Here is a 22,477-nt window from a genome sequence, read left to right as displayed (position 1 = left end):
TAAGTCTTGATTTCTAGTCTACTTATAGCTAAGTCTCGGATTAGGATCGTAAGTGTAGTTGAGCATTAGACTTTACGGCATTCATCGATTGAGGAAGAAGAACTACTAAGGGGAGCTTGTGGAACTTCATCAACAAAAGGTATGTGGAGACTTGAACTCTTATATCACTCAAAAGTCTATCTACTCTATCTCCCATTTGAGACAAAAGTCGTATAGTTATATAGATTTCAATTATACACATTTGATATTTCGAGCTGAGTTTAACTCGCTTATATATTTCTCGAAATATGTGTTGGAAAGATTTCGCTTTAACCAAGTTCATCTTATATTCTTGACGAAAGTCAAAAGATGATCATGTGAAAAATTTCCTGGTAACATCTTACATGATTTGTGTGAGACAGTCATTTGATGTAGACTCGGAATATTCGTATTGATCATTCGATCACTTGAAAATTACTTTGAATCTAATAGTTTTTGTGAGACATCTACTTTCGTATTCTAAGAATGTTTCAACGATTGAAATGGGAGTTTAGAACAATTAACCATGATTAGATATAACACAGTATGCGTACTTGTATGCTAAACTGTTGCATGTTATTCCAAGTCCGAGAACCATAGTATGCATACCCGTATGCGTATTGGCGTAAGTTTAGTTCCGGGAAATTCAACTAAGTTTGGAGGTATGCGTATCATTTCGCATACTGGAGAACCCAAACTTAGTCCGGCCACTTAGGTATGCGTACCCGTTTGCATACTTGAGTAGGTTGTGTTCTAAAATCGGTTTGTTCATGAACTAATACATTTATATATATTAAGGAATGCAATATTTTGCAAATTGTGGTTATAATGTTCATGAATTAATTCAAGTGAATCAAAATCGATTTTGCTTCAATTGTGTCTTGTATACTTATATGAGAATATAAACAATTGAACAACTCTAGAACTAGTTTCATTTGAGTCATTTGAACTAGTTATAGTTAAGATGAATAAGGTTGATATGAAAATGTTCATATGGTTAACTTCGGTTAACTATTGTTGAGCCAACAAGGTGCACATGTTTAGGTACGGTTACTCATATCTAAATGAAGTCACTTTTCATTTCTGTGTAACAAGATAAGTTCGATCTAACGATTAAAATATATTAGCTTGAGTCTAATCAGGTTTTCATCTAACAATGAATATTGAATGCTTTGTTACCAAGGTAGCATTGATTGCAAACCCTGATTCGAAGATTATATAAGGGATAACTCTAACAACTGGGAAACCTAATCCCCACACCTCCCGTGTGATATTAGTTACGACTAGAGTCGATTCTCCTTTAACCTTAGGTTTTTCCAGAATCTTGTAGGTTAACGACTTTAAGACTTTATTGGGATTGTGAAGCCAGACCCAACTATTTTCTCTGTAGTTGCGTGTTCTGATCTTGCTATTTTCTATCATATTAAGTACTATCTTCTATAAGATTTGCTCGAGATTAATCTCCGATAGGCAAGATAAAAAGTAGTCACAAACATCTTCGTCTCATCGTTTGTGATTCCACAATATCTTGTTTCGCTACCGTACGATTAAGATTATTGTAAGATGGTTGATATTACTAGGTTGTTCTTCGAGAATATAATACCGTTGTATCAATTGGTTCCTGTTCACCTTGATTTATCAAAAGACGGAACAAACTTTTAGGTATTTCTGTGGGAGACAGATTTATCTATTCAATAATAGAATTTTCTGTGTGAGACAGATTGGTTTATGAAGTCGTCGACTTTGGGTCGTAGCAACTCTTAGTTGTGGGTGAGATCGGCTAAGAGAATTAAGTGCGCAGAGTCCTGTTGGGATTCAGAGGCGTAAGGAACGCGACTGTACCTTGATCAATGTGAGATTGGTTAGGGCTAAACTACATTCCAGTCCGAAGTTAACTTGGAGTATGCTAGTGTCTGTAGCGGCTTAATACAATATGGTTTTCGAATCTGGACTAGGTCCTGGGGTTTTTCTGCATTTGGGGTTTCCTCGCTAACAAAATTTCTGGTGTATGTGTTATTTCTTTTCCGCATTATATTTTTGATACCGTCCAAGTTGTTTCTTATAATAATCAAGCTCACGGATTTATATCTGTTTGATTTGCTGATTACATTAAGAAACAAATATATAACTCTTGGATATATTTCTTGATTGAGCTCGCTTTGTTAGTTGGTGCTCTTAGAATTATATTGGAGTTAGTCCATACATATTGCCTAAACGAATATTGGGTGAGGTTGTTAGACCCCCGCTTTTTCACTTTTCATATGCTTATTTGATCCCTAACTTGGAATTTTATTCTAAACTGAGAAATTATTCACTTGGATATTAAGCAACCTTAACTTGAATCTAAAGCTACATGTATCCTTGAAAATCTATAGATAAAGAAACTCTTGCAGAAGGATTTCTCAATCCCCGACACTTTTGCGTCCTAGTTGCGACTCTAGAGTCATCCCTTATAACTTGTGTTTCTTTGAGAAACCATATTAGGTTACGACTTTGAAAACTTTACTTAGGGTTCGTGAAACCCGGTCAGACTATCTTTTTTACCTGGTAGTTCTTATATCCGGACCTATTTCTACAGGTTATTGAAGTTCACGAACTTTAGATCAGGAACAAGATAGATACTAATCACAAAGTTCTCTTCGTCTCAGACTTTTTGATTCCATAAGATATAAACTCTTCATCGATTTTCTTGATACGTTCATGTCAGGTGGTAATGATCTAAGTTTCTCTTAAACGAGAGTCTAAGTATTTCAGATCCGTGAGGTTTGATAGACCTGTCTAGTAACAAATTTTCAACCCTTGATTGAAACATATCAAAGAGAAATTAATAGTATTTCTGTTATAAGAAGATAAGTATCAAAGGTCTTCACTGGGTCTGAAGCAACTCTTAGGTTGTAAAGGACTTGAAAAAGATAAATTGAGGAATGGGGCAAAAAGGTAAGAAACTAAACTGATATCATAAAAATACAAATAAACTTTTTATGTCTTATAAGTACACGAGCAGTGAGTTTCAATCTCTCCCCATAACCACTTAAATGTAGTGATGGGTGCATCCTCATTACAAACTTTCCAAGGCTATGTAAAAAAGACATTATTTATTAAAGAACCCTTTTTTTTGTACACTAATTCTTATGGGATCCTTACACTTTTGTTATATCTCTCATAAGCATTTGTAAGATAAATTTATTCACAATTTCTTAATGGGATTGTTGATTAATATTTAGTCTTGAGTATTTTTGAATATCATCCAAGGACTTGTTTAGTCGTTGTGAGCTATTAATGTCATGGTACTGTCCGGACCATAGTGCATATTCTTCTGTGTGATTTCAAGGAAATATTTTCATATGCTTACTTGATCCGTAACTTGGAATTGTATTGTAAACTAAGAAATTATTAGCTTGGATTTTAAGAATCTAAAGCTACCCGTGGCCTTGAAAATCTATAAATAAAGAAACTCTTTATCATATGGATTTCTCAATCCCCGACACTCTTACCTCCTAGTTGCAAATCTAGAGTCATCCCTTATAACTTGGTTTTTTTTGAGAAACCGTATTAGGTTACGACTTTGAAAACTTCACTTAGGGTTCGTGAAACCCGGTCAGACTATATTTTACTTGACAGTTTTTTATATCTGGACCTAGTTCTACAGGTTATTGAAGTTCACGAACTTTAGATCAGGAACAAGATAGAAACTAACCATAAAGTTCCCTTCGTCTCAGACTTTTTGATTCCACAAGATATATATCTAAACTCTTCATCAATTTGCTTGATAGTTCATGTCAGGTGGTAATGATCTAACTTTCTCTTAAACAAGAGTCTAAGTATTTCAGATCCGTGAGGTTTGATAGACTTGTCTAGTGCAAGCAAATTTTCAACCCTTGATTGAAACATATCGAGGAGAAATCAATAGTATTTTTGTTATAAGAATATAAGTATGAAAGGTCTTCACTGGATCTGAAGCAACTCTTAAGTGGTAAAGGACTTGAAAAAGATAAATTGAGGAATGGGGCAAAAAGGTAAGAAGCTAAACTAATATCATAAGGATACAAATAAACTTGTTATATTTTATAGGTACACGAGCAATGAGTTTCAATCTCTCCCCATCACCAGTTAAATGTAGTGATGGGTGCATCATCATTACAATATTGATAGTATGAGGGTTGCACAAATATCAGGACTAATGATTATATCAAGTTTTCTGATAACAAGGTTGCTCAAGTTGAATATTCTTCCTTTTTGTTCTGAGTAATTCTTACTATATATTGTAATGGATCCTATGATACGATTCTCATTTTTAAAATGAAGACAACAAAAGATATATATAACTTTGTTGAGTGATGCTCCAATGAAATGAGCTACTTTTTAACAAATGATTTTCATAACCTGTTAAATGACTATAAAGCTCTTGTGGTTGTCATTACTGTCTTTTATGCACCATGAATTGAGTCAAGTTGCACCATCTCTTCTGGTAACTGAAAAAGTGAAGCGGAAACGAGTGAGCAAATCATCTCAAAAGGGTTGCTCAGTGGAAACATACATATCTTCCAAGAGATCACTAACATGCTACTAAAGGGTAAATAATTAAAGTAAGAGAAAATAATAAACACCTTTTACACCCAACAATTATACATAACACAACAATTGGCATAACGTGCATACGAGTAGTTCCCCCGTATATCAACATCTATATATAATATTGTCAATAACGATAATAAATAATATTGCAAATACCATAATATAATATAGATAATATTGCATGGCATCTAGGGATGCACAAGGTTCGGTAGGGTTTTTGACAAAAATAAAATCTAAATCGAACTGATTGGTTTTCCGATTTTAAAACCAATAAAATCATTAAGCTTGTTCGGTTTTACTCAGTTCGGTTAAAAACTAGCAGGTTTTGGTTAACCGACAGGTTTGAGCATATTCATCTTTTCTTGTCGTAACTGGTAGGGAATAAGTTCGAGGACTTTAGTCTGTACGTCCGTTCATGTCTAGGGAAGATATAATTCTTAAGTGATTCATATCACTCAAATAATGCTCTTTTTTCGTATCTGGCATAGATAATAGTTCTTTTCAGTGTTATTTTTCTCACGAAGTTGATGAATCTTGATGCCTCTAACATAAAGACTATTATTTTTAACTTATTTGTTCGTAAATGACGAGAAAAGAGAAAAATATTTTGGGATACGAATTTGTTAATAGAAATCCTTCTTTTTTTTATAGAAAGGCCGGTCATGTTGTTCCTCGAGGATGACATCAAACCAGGGAGAGTTTAATTTGAACTTGAGATTAATTGCTATATATTTGTGAGGAGTGTGGCTATGGAATTGTAGGATAATTTCTCCTTGACGAAGATGCTAATTTACTAAAACTTAGTGGAATATTTTTACAAAGTTGATATTTATCTTTTAGTCTCGATAACTCTCTGTATAGGTCATTACGATCTCTTTTTCCTTCACTCTTGCCAATTTTTTAACAAAGGGAAAAATTATTTAGTATTATATACTAAAATGTATGGTTTCTCTTGAGAAATGTGTAAGGGGGAAGTGAATTGCGAGTTTACAGGATTATTACCTATGAAAAAAAGGGACAAGTAAAGACTAAGGGAGAAAAATATCAACCGTAGTACTGCTTCAAATTTTTGGTACAATAGACTTTGAATTAGGTAAAAATACCATGTACATGACTTGTCATTCTAAATGCTATAACTGGAGTATTCTGACAAGTTTTTATAACACTACGGATCTTTAACAATAAAGGTGCTGAAACAATTATATGCGAAACCATGGAATAATTTGAAGAACGAAGAATTCACGGTGATGTCGAAGATTCAAGAAATTAAGCATTATGGAGATTAAGTTGAAACATTTATTTTTTTGTCACTAAAATTGACAAAGAGGAAGATTGTTAGAGCATCTCTCGGGCAAACTCACAAGTTTTTCTATCTCAAGCTTGTTGTCAATGTTAGATGTACAAAACTATATCTTGATTTATAATCTACTGGAGTTAAGTCTCGGACTAGGATTCAAAGCATGGTAGTTGAGCACCAGATATCACCGAATACCCTCGAAGATTAAAGATTAAAGAATAAACAAAGATATTTGCAAGAACTACATCGATAAGAGGTATGTGAAGACTGACTTATCCAATTTACCCATTGTGTCTAACATTCTATCTTATGAAATTATGTCGTATGATTTCAGTAGATTTAACATTGCAAATAAGAAATTTCAAGTTCAAGCTTGTTTTTTTATAAACTATTGAAATATGATTCGAGCAATGAAAATTTATAGATCTTTAGCAATCTTAGTCAAACAATTTATTGTTCAAAAACTATTTTTGTCTATATTTTGAAAATTCCCCAAGCAAATAGTTCATAAACTGTTATTAAATAATACACTAACTGTTTTGAGTATATGTACCTAGCTAGTATGTATACCTATGGATAGTGGGAACGTTTTTGAATTTAAATATAAGAGCAAAAGTACACGAACTGCTTGGGGTATGTATACCTAATATATATGTCATTTTATACATAATTCTATAGCCTTGAGATTTTAAACGCAAAGTACACGAACTTCCAAAGGTATGTATACCTAGTGTATATACCATGTCAATTAAGACATAGTTCTGTTGACTTTTATTAAAGGAAAAAGTTCATGAACTGCCTAGGTATGTACACCTTGTCTTTGATAAAGGAAAAATTTCACAAACTGCCAAAGGGTATATAAACCCGGTATCCATACCATGTTACTTTTGACATGTTTCTGTATACTTTTGAGAAATCAAAAAGGAAACTATTTATTAAGTCGACCTTCTACTTTTGTACACTAATTCGTATACTTGTACTTTTTTCATATCTCTCATAAACACTTCTAAGACAACGTTATTTACAATTTTCTATTGGGCTTGTAGATTAATGTTTAGTCTTAAGTGTTCTTGAGCACCATTATTGCTTGGACGTTTACGGCCTTGGTAGTCCTTGTCGACTATCCTTGTGCACGGTTTTATTACTCTCCAGACCATAGTGTATATTCTTTTGTAAAAGACAATATTTTCACATGCTTATATGAATTCTTACATTGGAATTTCATCCAAAGTGGAAAAGTGTTAGCTTGGATTCTAAGGATCTTTAGCTTGAATCTAAAGCTCCTTGTAGCTTTAAAAATCCATAAGTAAAGAGACTCTTTTTGAAATGACGAGGGTACCCAAGTACACCACTGTTTTTTCATTTGATCACAACCTATTCAAGACCCACCATATATAAAAAAATTTAAGCAACAATCACCAAAGGAATATTTCAACACGGTGTCCACTTGGAACAGGGTTAGTCCGGATTGGCCTAACAATGTGACAAATCAAAGCCAAGTGGCGAATCACAATACACCTTGTGTGAGGTCTATGGATACAAGATCGATAGAATACAACAACAAGATGTTCACTTGATAATAGTTACGGTACAAGACCGAAACAATATAGGATCAATATCAAGTGTCTAGTTAACGTACAAGTGTATTTACTTTAATTATTATAGAAACACAATTATAATGCGAAAATAAAGTAAAGCAGACACCAGAATTTTGTTAACGAGGAAAACTACAATATTGTAGAAAAACCTGCAACTTCGTGTAGACGAGACCAAGTAATATAAAATCCTACTTACTCAGCTTCAGCAGTATTCTTGTTTTGATAACATCTATCAGAACCGAAGTTCTCGGTAGAAGTTTGATAGTAGATATCCTAGCAGAACTGATGTTATCTTTAGGACTAAATCTAGTAGATCTTCTTAATGGTTCACAATAACTTCTGCTACCAATCTTTCAACTGGAAAGACAAGATTTCTTCAGATTATATTCCAAACAATAAAGGATCAAAACTGTATGGTAACCAAACTCACTTTTTAATCATAATACCGAAAATTATGATAAAAGCACAATTATGGATCTTCTGTTTTTAAGATATGTCACCAGATCCAAATCTCATAGGTTACGAGATCAAACAAGACAATGATTACCGAAATAATCAAGCTTGATTACAAGGATTATGATAAAATCACAAGCAACTTGTTGATCTCAAAAGGCTTATGTTTATCGATAATAAAAAACCTTTTAATCCCCGAAAATTAAGTCACAGAAAGTCACACCAAGATCAAAACACAAGAATAAAGTCTTCAAATCATCAAAGTCTTCAATATTCGATTTAATCTTCAAAGTAACAACCTGCAAAAAGAAACTTCATTCCTTATTAAATTGTCACAGGAACGAAGTTTGTTAACAATGGAAAATCGATGAATCTATCTTACAGATCTAGAATTACTTAGATCTGTAGAAACGTTAAATCTTTGATCTAGTTTGAGTGTCCTTATATCAGAAGAGAAAGATCTTAGAATAAACAAACTAGGTGCAATCAAAGACCATTATTCAATCAAATCAATAATCAAAAACTAAAATAACAATGAAATTATCTAGTTTCCCACCAGAGGTACTCGTAGAGCTTGTTCATCCCACAAAAGTCTTTAAACGAGTGATCGTAGGAGATTTCACCTAATTAGGGTATTTTTCTCCAAATAGACGGCTCCACCAGAAACAACACGAATGAAGTTTGTCTGTCTCTTAAGATAGTTTTCAAGAAATGCAAACTCAAGTATTTACAAACCAAGGTTGTTTGGACAACAAGGAAATTCCAAAACCAAAAATATTCTCAAGATATGCATTAAAGTACCTAATTTCGATTTTCCTATTTCCAAAACAATATTTTCGAAATCTCTCTTAGAAAATTTCTATTATTAGTTTAGCACATTACTAATAAACCTTTTCCAGAGGATATGCTTCAATTGCTGGTAATTAAAATTTATATATTTAAAATCATAATTAAATGTTTTTCAAAATTTCGGTTTGGGATCACCTTGAGGATCAAGGAATATATTTGAAAAATTAATGATAAGAGTTGTGTACATGTTCAAATGATATTGACATCTATAAGATTCCTATCTTAGCAAACCCTAATTCCAAAATCACGCAATACATAAAGAAATATGTGAATATTGGAAACTCGGTTTTGCTCTTGGACCGGTTATACCATGACTCATAATATAGGTTGTGACCGGTTATACCTTGCTTCCCGCTGTAGGTTGTGACCGGTTATATCTTGCTTCCCAAAGTAGGTTGTGATTGGTTACACCTTTCTTCCCAATGTAGGTTGTGATCGGTTACACCTTGTGAAAAAGCGGGGGTCTAACAATACCACTCAATATTTCGCTTAGAAATCTATATGGGCAAACTCGAATATACTTTTAAGAGAATAAACAAGACTCAATCAATTAAAAGTATATCAATGAGTTTATATCTCTCTTCTTGATTTTATTTACTCAAGCAAGAACTGCGAGTTCTAATCAATACAAGGAATAACTTGGATGCTACCAAAGACCAATATCCAAGGATCAATCAATATCAATAAACAATCGAAGGTCGGATTTCCAATTAATTGATTCAAACGCACAACCTGTATTATTTCAATTATAAAGATAAAACAATATAATGCGAAAATTGAAATAACACAGACACCAGAAATTTTGTTAACGAGGAAACCGCAAATGCAGAAAACCCCCGGAACCTAGTCCAGATTGAAAACACACTGTATTAAGCCACTACAGACACTATCCTACTCCAAGCTAACTTCGGACTGGACTGTAGTTGAACCCTAATCAGTCTCCCACTGATCCACGGTACAGTTGTACTTCCTACGCCTCTGATCCCAGCAGGATACTGAGCACTTGATTCCCTTAGCTGATCTCACACACAACTAAGAGTAGATAAGACCCAAAATCGCAGGCTTTGACAATAAACAAATCTGTCTCACACAAACAAGTCTATCAAAGGATCAATCTGTCTCCCACAGATAAACCCTAAAAGATTTTGTTCCGTCTTTTGATAATAATCAAGGTGAACGAGAACCAATTGATATACCGGTCTTATATTCCCGAAGAACAGCCTGGAGTTATCAATCACCTCACAACAATCTTAATCGTATGGTAGCGAAACAAGATGTTGCGGAATCACAAGCAATGAGACGAAGATGTTTGTGATTACTTTTTATATATTGCATATCAGAGATATCAATCTCAAGCCAATCAATCTGATTGTACTCGTACGATAGAAGATGCAAGATCAGATCACACAACTACGATAAAAGTAGTATCGGTCTGGCTTCACAATCCCAATGAAGTCTTTAAGTCGTTAACCTGGTTTTAGAAGAAGAAAACCAAAGGTTAAAGGAGAACCGACTATAGTATGCAAACTAGTATCACATGTGAGGTGTGGGGATTAATTTTGCACAAAAGTTAGAGTTCCCTTATATAGTCTTTCAAATCAGGGTTTGCAATTAAGTTACCTTGGTAAAAAAGCAATCAATATCCACCGTTAGATGAAAACCTATTTAGATTCAAGCTAATATTTCTCAACCGTTAGATCGAAAACTTATCTTGTTATACACACTTGACAATACATGCTTCTAGGTTTGTTAACCGTACCCAAATGTATGCACTTGTTGGTTCAACAATAATTAACCAAAAGGTTAGCCATATGAATATTTCATATCAAACACGTTCTTCTTCATCATAACTAGTTCAAATGACTTCAAGATGAGCTAGTTAGAGAGTTTTTAAATTGCAAGGAAATCTCATGTACTGCACAAGACACAATTGAAGCAAAGATGATTTGATGCACGTGAATCAGTTCATGAACTTTTATAGCCACGGTTTGCAAACTGCATTCCTTAGTCTTTTTAAGCTTAAGTTCAGAAATGATCTTCAGATATATAACCTTCTCAAGTTCGCAGACTAGGTTCGCGGAATTAAGTTACCGGGCAGAGTTTACAAACTCCAGCAGAAATTCTCGGGTATGAGAACTTCGCCGATTCGCGGACTGAGTTCGCGGACTTAGCTTCACGCAAGTAGTTTTTCAACTCCAGCAGAAATTCTCGGGTTTGAGAACTTCGGCAGTTCGCGGACTTGGCTCACGCCATTCTTCCGGTTCTATTGATCAACAAAGTTCGCAAACTTTGGTTCAAGGAATAGGACTTATACATAAATCTGTTTCCACAACAATGCTTATGTCTACCATTGGTTATATAATTTAAACTCTCATTTCAATCATTGAAACATTCTTAGAGGACGTTATATAGTTGTTACACCATTCTCGTCAAAACAATTTTCAAGATGATTGAAACATATCATGACTTTCGTCACATGGTAAAGATAAACTTGGTTAAAGCGAAACGCTTACCAACTCATATTTCGAGATATAGATAGGCGAGGTATACTCGGGTCGAAATACCAAATGTGTATAATCAAATTCTACATATATAGCATACGACTTCTTGTCTCAAAGAGTAGGAGATAGAGTATATAGTTTTTGAGTGATAGATAAGTTCAAGTCTTCACATACCTTTTTTTTCGAGAAGTTCCACAGGTTCCTTGAGTAGTTCTTCTACTTGTATGATGAATCGACATGAAGTCCTTGAGATCAACTACACTTTCTATCCTAGTCTGAGACTTAGCTATAATAGACTAGAAATCAAGACTTATAGTTTTGATCACTAACATTGACAAACATGCTTGAGATAGCAACGCATGCGAGTTCGACCTAGCAATGCTCTAACACCTTGCTTCCCAAAGCTAGTTAGGATCAGTTACATCTTGTCATACAATATAGGCTATGACCGATTATACCTTGATACTCAACAGAGTCAAGATTGGTTCTACCTTGTCATCTTGCATTGGTCATCCAAATATTATTCAATGAAGAACCGGACCAACACACTCATGATTTTCCTTTCGATTATGAAACAAATTCATACATCTACTTCCTTAAACCAATGTAATAATACGTAGTTTAGTAGGATGAAATCACATTTATATCCCACACATAATCAAGTAAATAAATAAATAGATTATGTTGATGTCTTATTTACGAAGTCCAAAAGATAAGCGTTATACTTTGTAATGCAATATAATTCCTTGATACTTTGATCATAATGCTATAACCAAGTCTAATCACTAGAGTATCATAAATATAGCTTCACATGTTATGTTTTCAATATAAAGCAACTAGAAAGATACATTAGGAATGGAAACAAGATTAAGTCAATATTACTAACCTCAAGAGGAGGGATGATGTCTTCGTTGCAGACGTTACTTCTTAACATTCTTCAAGTCTTCAGAGTAATACTTGTAAGTCTCAACATTCATTGACTTTCTAGTCTAACCTAAACGAAGTTGACTCTATATGAGTTTTGATACTAAAATATGACAACCAAAATTGAGATACTAACGCTTGGTGGGTTCAACCGAGCTATGCTCTAAAACTTGTAGCTGGATTTCTCAATCCCTGACAATATTTTGTCATAGTTGCAAATATATTGTCGTCCTCTATAACCTAGACATTTTTGGAAACTGTATTAGGTTACGATTTTGAAGATTTCACTTAGGGATTCGTGAATCCCGATCACACTATCTTTTACCTGATAGTTCTTGTATCCGGATCTTGTTCTACTGGTTATTGAAGTTCATAAACTTTAGATCAAGAATAAGACAAATATAAATCACAAAGTTTTTTCGTCTCAGACTTTGTGATTCCATTAGATGGATATCTAAACTCTTGGTTGATTATTTTGTATTTTTTTTTGTGAGGTGGTAGTGACATAGGCTTTTCTTTGATAAGAGTGTCAATATTCCAAATCCATGAGGTTTGATAAACTTGTCTATTGCGAATAGATTTCCTACCCTTGATGAAAATATATTGAACGGAGATCAATATACTTTCTGTTAGAGGCATATAAGTATTAGAAATTCTGGAGGCTGAAGCAACTCTTAAGATGTAAATGACGTTATCTAAGGAAATCAATTGCATAGAGTCTTGCGAGATTCAAGAGACATATATAAGCACGAATGAAGTTGAATTATTTAGAGGGTTAATTCGGTCTCAACTATATTCAAGACTGAAATCTGATAGTAGGCTAGTGTTTAATACAATGCGGTGTTCAAACTGTTCTAGATCCCGAAGTTTTTTAGCAAGTGCAGTTCTCCTTGTTAAAAAAATTATGTTGCCTTGTCTTATTTTGTTTTCCGCATTATATCATTTATCTTTATATAAGAATATCACAAGTAGTACATAATCAATCTAGATAGTCTTTGAGCCCTTGCTGATTGAGATCCTACAAGACTCGTTCTTGTTGAATTCTTATCTTGAAATACATATTACAAGTCTCGTGCTTGTTTAGATTAAGAGCTCATACAATTCATGTACATACATATTGATATTGGATATTGATTTTTAAGATCATCTAAAAAAATTCTACACAATCAGGTACGCGGACCTTTGGTCTATACATATTGATTGTGGAAGAGAGAGAGAAAAACTCTATAAATCTTATACAAGAGTCTTTACTATTGACCTACCTGTGATTGTATCGGGTATTTCCTATAAAAGTTGCCAAAAGAAAAAGTTGGTGATTTACTTGGTACCACCTTCTTTTCAATTACCTCAAATGTTAGTCCTAAAATCTAAGCATAATTGAATTCAAAATCTCAACTAGATATTCTTAATAAATAGCTATGGACAATTAATGTTTTTTTTTCCATATATGATTACCAGCACTTGCTGCTTAAATATTTACTTTTCCAAGTTTGTTTGTTGAGTATTTTAGCTTAGTATATAATTAAGCATAATAACTAGCATTACTTGGAACTAACTTACCTAAAAGATCAAACATACCTTAAGTAAAAATAATAACCTTGATTAAGGTTTTAAAAATTACCAACTTTAGTACGTGAAAAACACGAGAAAAGCTGAGCCTTGAGAGTCAATGGAAGTAATCGAAACATGAAAAAAATAACATGTAGTCACGTTTTCTGGCTAGGTTTCGGAAGTTTGAAAGCAATTGTTGCATAATTCATTGCGAAATACTCAACTATAGAGGTTTTGAAACCTTGGGGTTGGTTTAGGAATCAACACAAAATTTGCAAAACTCAAACTGTATATTCATTGTTTCGGCACTTTAACCAAGTCAATAATCAAGGTCAATTTCGCTAAGATCATTTTCATTTTCCCCGGATGTATGTGCTAGAACATATATTTGTCGTTATATGTATTAACCTAAATAGTGAGTATTTTTTTGAAAAATAGATAGATATATAAAAAGAGAAAGTAACCATAAGTAGGATAATCTGTATTCAAGTTACTAAACTCAATCACGATGAAACTCCTGATAGATGTCTTCGTGTGATCTTTAGTCTCTACGTCTCCAATCGTCAGGGGTAATTGGAAGTCGATATGGTTTGTCATATACCTCTACTACCTAACTCTAATTCTAAATGGTAGAAGACTATCATCTGAATTGCCTGACCAATTCGCATCATAGCAACCACTAATTGAAGTGGAGTTTTTTTGCGGAAGAATCTCATTACTAATGGATCCTTTGCATTTATTGAAAATGATGTTTGTTGTAAATTAAGCTATCCTTTATTCTACCTTGAAAATTGTAATGTGCCTATATATAATTTGAAACATCCAATTTCAGAAACTATACATATCTTTATAAAATTAACGAATGAAGTATTTTTCGTTCATCTTTGAGGGTTACTAAAATGCCTTATATATTCATTCACTATGATAACATTAATGCAATATCTCTGAAACAAATTTCCTCTTAGGTAATGTAGCAGTCGTCTTGAAACAAAGCAATGACATCCTTGTTAAGTTTTCCATTGAAGGTCAATTCAACAAAATAATAACTTTAGGTAGGGATTGTGCATGCCCTGATAAAAAAGAACTGGGATTTGAATCCGCAATTGCTTAATTTTAGCTTCCAAATAATTATACGAGAGTAAAAGGATGGTGGAGAGCTATTTGGAGTCTAAACTCGATATTTTCATTTGGGATTGTCAATAGGTACATGACTACACAAAAACGAACAAGATCGAAGTCGTTCGGATATGGTTCCTAATTTTGTACCTATTAACGGTTTTTTGGAAATCATGTATCCTTTTTCACATCAAATAATTGTTGGATATTCTTCCATTAATTTGGTGCAATTTTGAAATTAGGAGAATTAAGATGAAATTACAAAATACCAAAAAAATGTTGGCGTAAGGTTTTCATGAATCTAGATCTCCATGAATTAGTGTAATTGTCAATAAGAAAAAGAAAAACAAATAGATCAAAATCCTCCGAAAAATTAAGTTAAAAAGTTATGTCATGTTGTTCCACCCGGAGGCGCGAATCAGCATTTGGTTGCAAGGGCCGGTTCCAACGACAATTAAATGGCAAGGACGGAAAGAAAAAATAAACAATGTATGTTTAACAAATCCTATGCAAGACTCATGCGCTTAAATAAAATACATAAAAATATTTTTAAAATGCTATATGAATAAATGATATGATAGCTGAATTCCAACATAACTGAGTGGCATCTGATGTGGCTTAAAAAATTGATTTATTTCTTTTTTCCACGTCTGAAACACTAAAACTTCCATATTCACTAAAGAAAAAAAAAAGAGTTTTTAAGAAACACTAACCTACTTCCATCTTTACACCTCTCTGTTCATTATTTTCTTTCCAACACTAACCTTCTTCAACACCAAAATCCATAATAACTTATTAACATCACGAGTGTTATTAATAATCCATATTAAGTTAATAACCATGATATCATCAATGAGTGTTATTATCAGTAATAAATTATTAACATCATGAGTACAAGTTATATCCTCATATAATCCCTCTACTACTTCACATTTAATTTCCACTACACCAATAAAAAACTCATGATCATTAGAAACCAATGAATCAAACTAACATGTGCATTCTTCTATGGTGATGATTTTTTCTCCTAACTAAAAAGTATATATATATATATATGTATATATCAAAATTCATATTAAAAATATAAGGAAACTTTCGAAACCCTTAATTTAGTGAACTTAGACTTTATTACACTCGATCTAAACGAAATCTATTATAAAATTGAGAACTTGTGACATAATTTAGTTTTTTTATTGTACGTGGAATGGTCCGAGAAGAGTTCGTTGGTTTATTGATTTAAGAAATGAGAAAGTTATTCTTATAAAGAGAATTTATAATTGATCATTGGAAGAAAAAAAAATGACAATAAACTAGACATAGAATTTAGGAGTATATAGCTAATCCAGTAAAAAGGTAAAAATTAACCCACCTTGTGAAGATAAATGACGCAGTGAAGAGAAACCGTTTTTTATTCTTCCACATCCCTGACCACGTCACATCGGTTGGTATTCATATGTTAAACCACTGGCCACCTAGCCGAATTGAAAATATTTAACACAATCATGCATCTTTGGTAATTGATTATCACTACTTTCCTCGAGGTGAAGTATTGCTCGAAATGTACCCAAATGAGCAAAGCAAACTAGTGGAACTATATTTTTTTATGGTACCAATATTTATAATTGTAAAACTTTTGGGATATACAAAAAAGAGAAAAACAATAGAGACTTGACGGGACCAAAAAAACAAATAAGATAAATATAAACCTATAAAACTTTAGATTTAAAGGACTTCTCATATCTGAAACACAAGATAAAAACAAAGGTAAGTACATCTTATTGATCAAAAACCCAAAGCAACACAAAAAAGTATACTCGCACGCAACAAAGGTCATTGGTCAATCATTATAACTGATCGTGGTCGGAATTATTTTTATGTAATAGTATATGATAATGGATGGGTATGACAGTGCCCTACATAACGAAAGAAAAACAAGAAAAAAAAACTACCTACAGATAAGTGTGTTCATAGTTATCGGTATGCACAATATCAAATCTTGTACAAAGTCCAGGTGCTAACTACCACGTTCATAACAAGGCTGCAGAGATAACATTTTTTTCGATGACATATAACAGAGTCAACGACAATGTCGGACTAAAATAAAAGTAATGTATGTCAAAATATATATTGGAATTATTACTGTTATAAATTGAAGTGGAAATAAAAAGAGGAAAAAAAACATGAAAAGAGGAACACCAATTATAAAAACTAATATATCAGGTAAACTATTGTTATTATTTTTGTAATCAGCAAAGAATAAATGGATGGTGGGGTCTCTTCTGCACTACAACAAAGGCGATATTTGGTCGATATTTTTTTTCAAATGAATCACAAGGCTGTCTATAACTTTTTTTTTGTTACTTGAATAAATTGGATTTCACCCACACCAATTCTATAGCATATGATCCTTGCAGGCTTGGCACGCTCTTCGAAAAGTCTTGACCTACATAGAGATATCAATTGTTCCTTGTAACATGATACGAATAAATATAATATTTTTTGGTTTCTTATTCCAATTTTAGAAGTTAAACGAGAAATCAGCTATAACAAGTTACATAACTAAAGTCTATTTCCTAACCATAGTTCAAAGATCAGTGATGATTTCAATTCTATAACATTTTGAAGAAATTAAATAATGACATTTAGAAACTTTCGGCCACTCTAAGAGATTCTTTTTGGGATAGTATACGTTTTTCAACATATATACATTCAAATTGGTAAATAATATTAATTAAAAAATCTTTATAAAGTTTAAGGTAAACATAACTATGACACGAAAATTCATTAAACATAACAAAGAATCAAAAGCATAAAGTCGTTAAACGCAATTGGTGGGATTTGATAAATATACTTTTAATGGTGAATGGATTTTTAATTGGTTTTACTTTATATTCAAGTTTAATATATTCTACAAGTTTCTAAAAATGAACATTGAAGGAAATTGGCCTAAATTGAATATATTTTCAATAAAGAAATATCAACGATGAAGGATTAAAATGTTACATATTTATGAAAAGGATTGACAATTGTATATCACACCCACATCTTAATATTTTGGAAACCAACAAGTTACGCTCGAATCTAAATTTTCAAACCTCACAATTTTTTGTGTGGATTCAACTCGAATTTATCTTACAGGTTCTTTAGAATGATTTAATCATAAAACATAATTGATAGTAGGAACCGATTCTTTGAAAACTAAATCATTTTTGTATTGAAATGAGGGAATAATATTTATTAATTTTTAATTCAAATCCTTTCTCATCCTTACCAAGTAAAGGCAACGTTATGTAAAAGCTTAACAAAGAATCACAAGCAAGAAATTATCTGGATATTTTGCCTTGAATTTTTTGTTAGGATAATCAACATATCTGATTTCGAGGTATATGATGACAACAATAGCCAGTATCAAGTCAAGGTTGGCCTTGGATATTGATGCCCCACAGGGAAATTTCAAAATGATGCCATATGTACACTGTAATTAAAAAAAACTGTATATATATTTTACCATTAAACCATTAACGTTATATTTTTCTCAAGAGCAGTAGCTATTCTATTTTATTTTCTTTAGTTTCCAATCATTAATTTTGGGGAAAAATAATAGTTTAAGAAGATAAAATGGCGTTGTGTTATGCATATAACAAAGTTAATCTAATATTATAACAAAGTTAATGTTAATTTCCACAACACAAAAAATACACTTTGCCACACCCCTTGGGAATGATGCCTAAAGTTTCCCTTGGTGAACTTTGCCCATTGGTCAACATTTTATTGAGTTATATTGAGATCTGGACAAGCAGATGAGCTAGTGAAAAACAAACACATATTCCTAATACAATGATTGTGTTTATTTAAAATTACTTTTAGATGACAAAGAAGATATTCACTTTATAATAGTTCACATCTATATGAGACAAGTTGAGTTTTTTCTTTCTAAATACATGTGAAACATTCTGGAAATTGTCTTACGGGGGTGAATTAAAACATGTAAAGACTAAGGGGGAAAACATATCAATAATAAATAGTACCGCTTAGTGTTTAAAAGGTACATTGCATTTAAAAATGATAAAAGATACCACTCAACAACTATGAGTGGAATCAAAATCATCCATGTAAACTCTAAGTGGAAGTAAATATTAAAATTGTCTATGATCGACAAATCTTGAACAACGAGTGCATAATCGAAGAACAAAAGTATTGAGGATTCAAGAAATCACAAGTACCATGGCGTTTGTGCTGAAAGTTTTAATTTATATAATCCCTTTTGCATTTTAGATATTTATTACTGAAATTGATCAAGAGGAAAATTGTTAGAGCAAATGCTCGGTTGGACCCACAAGCGTTGGTATGTCAAGTGTGTTATCATATTTTAGATGCCAAAACTATTTCTTGTTTTATATTCTACTAAAGTCAGCTTCAGACTAGATTAGATTAGGTAGTAGAGTTTTAGGATTTACTTAACTTACCCTCAAAGTCTTAAAATTGAAGAATGCCCGAAGACATCATTGTAGAACTTCACTAAAGGTTAGTAAAGAAAATTGATTTTTCTTCTAGACTCTTTTCCATTCTATCTATGTATCCATCTATTGTGGCAAAGTCGAAGATTTTAGTACACAATAATATCCAATGAAGGTTCTTATCATGGACTAGCATTTAGATAAGTCTATCGATACTTTTTATTTCAAGATATCCCTTGTTAAGATTCTAAATTAAGGAATCAAGATAGAAAAATCTAGTGTATATAAAAGTTTGAATTTGCAAACTCATTGTATATTGGGTTCGCAAACCTAAGTCATACAGTTTTATACGGATATTATTGTCGCTCACCAGCTTCGCGAACTTAGTCTGTTGAGTTTTCCAATATAAAGCCTACATGTTTCATTTGAGACTTTTTCTATAACGAATCCGCTAACCGAACATATTTAATTCGAAAACCTAAGCTAATGAAAACTCTACTTTGAACTTTTTGTAACTTGAGTTCACGAACCTAAGTTAATATGAGATCTCCTGAGATATTTTTCTCACTTGAGTTCGCGAACCTAACATTTGAGTTTGTGAACCTAAAGGGCAAATCGACCAAAATTTATTTTTTGTAATTTTTGCACTTTCCTTCCTTGTTTCAAAGATAGATTTTTCGGTTGACAATTGTGGTGTAATTCCAGGTGGCAGGTATAATATTTCCTACTAACACTAAATTAAACTTGAAAGAGAAGTTTTTATCTTTACTTAGTTAGTTGCAACTAGTTGCATAAATCTAACTATAACAGGTTATAAGTTATTTATGGAAGTAGTTACTTTGGTAATTACTTGAAACTTAATTCTTCATGATTCCAAACTAGGAAAGACTCTCAATGCAAGTTAAGTTTTAACTAAGAAAAAAAACTAGTTTTTTATACGAGGAAATAACTTACCTTAACAACACTATGACTGCTTGCATCATCAGAAACTCTTAGCTTCAATCCAATCAACCAAGTCTTGTTCATTCACTATTGAAAATGCAGGGGATACAAAATATACCCAACTTTTCCGTTCGGAAACATGTATAGACAAAACTTAGCGCAATTGCAAGTGGACCACTGATAGACACATTTTTGTGTCTAAGTTGTCCTCAATTTTCTGTATTGTTAGTACTCGATTTCGTACTTATTATGGTGTTTTGTGTTTGTGTAGGTGTGTTTGGAGAAATAAACTTTGTTGGAAAATTCGGCTCGAAAATTTGATTTCGGTACCCGGAGGACACGTGTTATTCAGACTCCCACCTTTGGATAAGGGGAACCCATGGCTATGTACAACCCATATTCATTCTCGCACTCATTTGCTAAGGGGCACCCAAGGACACCCCCTAAGTCAGCAGCTAAAGGCACCCCTACTCTGGATAGGGGCGCCTCTTCTTTTTCACCATTCAAACAAATTTGTTTGCCGGGAATGTGCCACTTCTCTTTATAAGTGCATGGACCGGATTTGGAGAGTTATGGTCGCAAATTTTGTGTTGGATTGGTTGGATATATTGTGTCGTATCACAACAGGATATCTAACGACATTGAATGCGATCAAATAGGAAGATTTCACGGAATCTCATTAAAACATGGAAGTTTTTTTTTTATCTCGGGTTCATTGTGCGCTAGAATTGTAAAGTTTACGGATCAAGGAGGGAAGATATCTTCCACGATAGGGTATTTGATCTATCTTTGGAAGGAACTACATCTTAGATAAGCATCCAGAGAGTACAAAGAAGATATTCCGCGACTGACAGGATTGAAGAAAAACAGAGGCTTGAGATATCATGGGATGTTTTGAGTTATATCGGGAAGGTTTTCGAGTGTTCTCAACGTCCTCTACTTCTTATTATACGTGTTTCAGCGTGTTTGGGGTGATTTAGAAGTAATCAGTCGCATGGGAAGATAAATCAGGGAAGAAAATATTCCCGAGTTTTTTGGCTTGATAGCAAGAGTATTATCATGAGTTATTACTCGTAATTTTCTCAGCCTGTGGAGTATAAAGGAGTATCTGAGGTCTCAGAGAAGGGATTAGAGAGGATTGGGAGCAGTTTCGAACATCACAGAATCATAAAAATAGAGTTGCAGAGAATACCTTCCTGTTGCTGCTGTGAAGAACACGAAGAACATAAGACGCACAAGAACTGTCGTTCATGCTACAGTGGAAAGACAGTCTTATTTGCTACAGTGGCATCGACACTTTTTTTTGTATCGATCTCTGTAACAGTGGGCTTGCAACACCGGAGAAGTGTTGCAGTTTCCTGGTTTATTCAATTTCTATCATTTTTATCATTTGTAAACACTTTTCAGCAATGAAATCAACTTTTGAGCGTGTTTCCATGATGAAGAGCTAAACCCATCCTCCGGGGCGATGGAGGAAGCCATTCTTCCAAATGTTATGTGGTAAAATTTATTTAAATTTATTTATGCAATTATTTTATGATTATTTGCACCGAATGAAAATTGAGTAAATGATTTTTATTAATTAGTTGTGTTTTCTCTTGATGAAGTATGCTTAGTTTAGGGCTTTTGATACTTCATGCTTGCGATTAACAATTGATGTTTTGAAAATCTAATTCGGGCAATGATTAGAATCACAATTTCTGTTGATTGGAGTTATATTGTCTAGAATTGCATGATAAAAATTAACATTAAATCACATGAATTTTGGCGAATGGTGAAATCCTGAACCCCGGTCTCTCTAATATAGTCAGCTTTAATTTGCTTTATTTTATTTAGTCTTAAAATTTAAATTTGAAAGCACAATCTTCACAAGTCTTAACGAACTCTACTACTACAACCACTGTAAAAATCTTATCAATTTTTGGCGAAGCGGACTTTCTTTAGGCTAGAGTTTTTAGATTTTTTTTTAGGTTTTTATTTGTTCTTCTTTGCGTTTTTGGATTTTTTGTTTTTTCTTTACAGATTTTGGAATTTGGAGTGAAGGAAAAATTTGCCAAAGCTTTTGGTGAATACTTAAAGATTTGGAGTAAAAGAAAAGCGAAAGGAGCGAAAGAAAAGAAGAAGAAAAATTAATAAAAAAAAAAGAAAGAGACATTTTATTTTGTTTTTATTCTTTAGAGTTTTTATTTTTTTATT

This window comes from Papaver somniferum, chromosome 6, assembly GCF_003573695.1.
Source record: "Papaver somniferum cultivar HN1 chromosome 6, ASM357369v1, whole genome shotgun sequence".
In the NCBI taxonomy this organism is placed as follows: Eukaryota; Viridiplantae; Streptophyta; class Magnoliopsida; order Ranunculales; family Papaveraceae; genus Papaver; species Papaver somniferum.
The sequence above is the reverse complement of the archived record's forward strand: the minus strand, read 5'-3'. Positions refer to the sequence as shown.